Here is a 2,179-nt window from a genome sequence, read left to right on the forward strand (position 1 = left end):
TAATGATTATGTGCAGTCAGTCTGACATCTGGCCACAGTAAACTCCTGTTTTCTTGGGATCCAAACACCCTGTGTTTTACTATTAGTTTTGTTAGTATTGTTAACTTTCTTTACACAAGTAAACCATTTCCACTACCAAAGGTTTAGAAACTATGGATGAACAAAATGAATCTCCCTGTATTGTTCATTTAGAGCCTACATAGAACAGAGACCAAATATGTCAAAACCTTATTCAAATAAACTCTCTTCAGAGTGAATACCCAGGGCCAGGACAGACTCGGCAAACCTTCTATATCACTTAATTCTGCCCAGCGAAAATCAGTGACCCTGAGGCACTGCCAGATTCTAAAGTGCCTTTGGGATCATCAGAGACCAGCTATAAATAATGCAAAATCTTGATCTGGATGTCAGTATATGAAATCTTATCAAATCCATTGACAAATCGGTGCTATACTGGAAATGGCTATTCCTTTGGGTGAAGGACCTCACTTCCCAGTTGCTGGGAACGAAAGAGAATTTACATATTGCTATAAGAAGGGAGAGACGGCAGTTGTTGGTAGACATGTGGATAAGGGGCCCAAGAATAATTCCGTCTGGATTAAAGGTCCCAGGGAAGTGACAGAGTGCCATTGCTGTACCAAGAGGTGAATATAATTTGCATGTTGAGTGCAGTAATTAAGAACAAACAACTCTTGACTCCACAAATTAAACCATCCTGTTTTCTTTGCCTGTGAAAATGTTGCCTCTGTAAGTCACTAACGACCTTCTGCCGACAGTTAGGACTGTCTATCTTGGACCAGTGCGGGGAGTCTAAGATGAAAGAGATGTGAACCTTGCCCTCAGCTCACAAGAGAGAGACACATAAGAGCTTTTTTAAATTTTTTATTACTTTTTTAGAGATGGTACCTCACTATGTTGCCCAGACTGGTCTTGAACTTGTGAGCTCAAGCCATCCTCCTGCCTCAGCCTCCCAAAGTGCTGGGATTATAGGCATAAGCCACCATGCCTGGCTAAAAGAGACCTTTTTTTGAGGTCACTGAATCTGAGAATCTGGAATCTCTGACCCTGGCCTCCAGGGCAACATATGTGGGCATAGACACGCACACGTCCTTCTAAAGCTTATTCATAATGACCTGCAGACCCAAGAAACCCTGACCTTTAACGATAGTTAAAATGACTGCTTACACCAGATATAAAAGGAACAAGTGTTCACAGGGGAGCTAACCTTTGACCTCGGTCTTGAAAGACTTCCTCTGTGTAGAGGGCATTCCAAGCAGAGAAAACAGAATCAGCAAAAGCCCATGGATTAAACTGTCTGCAATTCATTGCACCCCAAGGAAGTGGGGAGTGGTTCAGTATGCCCTGGAAAGGTCCAGGTTGGGTAGCATGCAAATGGTAATTGGTGATTGAGTGGTAGCCACCTCGTTCCTCTGCATCAGGAGCATTTGAGTCTGCCTCTTCACTCATACAAGGCTTTACCTTTTTCCCTTGTAGCAAAGGTGGGTGGTTAAAATGTGTGTGACCAGCCTGGCCAACATGGTGATACTCCGTCTCTACTAAATATACAAAAATTAGCCACGCATGGTGGTGTGCACCTGTAATCCCAGCTACTCGGGAGGCTGAGGCAGGAGAATCACTTGAACCTGGGAGGCAGAGGTTGCAGTGAGCCGAGATCATGCCACTTTACTCTAGCCTCGACAACAAGAGTGAAACTCCATCTCAAAAAATAAAAAAAGTGTGTGTGAGACTTTCCTGCCCCATTGTACTGGTAGTAAATGCACAGACCTGTCCTTGACATCAGCAAGTCAAAAGGAAAAGCCAAGTTTGTTTTAGTAGGCTCTTTCCAGAACCGCCGCACAGGTTTAGGGAGCAGTGCTTATTGTGTGTGTTTCTTGGAGTTTAATTTGGGCCAGGCTATAAATGAGAATTGCATCTCTTCATCCACCTGCACTTACCACCTGATACCATTTAGGACACCGCAAATGTCTACTTGCTGATCATGGTATGGAACAGGAGCGTCCAATCCTTTGGCTTCCCTGGGCCACATTGGAAGAAGAATTGTCTTGGGCCACACATAAAATACACTAACACTAATGATAGCTGATTAGAGCTAAAAAACAAATGAACAAAAAAACACAATGTTTTAAGAAAGTTTATGAATTTGTATTAGGCTGCATAC

Source organism: Mandrillus leucophaeus, unplaced genomic scaffold (genome assembly GCF_000951045.1).
Source record: "Mandrillus leucophaeus isolate KB7577 unplaced genomic scaffold, Mleu.le_1.0 Scaffold576, whole genome shotgun sequence".
NCBI classification, from domain to species: Eukaryota; Metazoa; Chordata; class Mammalia; order Primates; family Cercopithecidae; genus Mandrillus; species Mandrillus leucophaeus.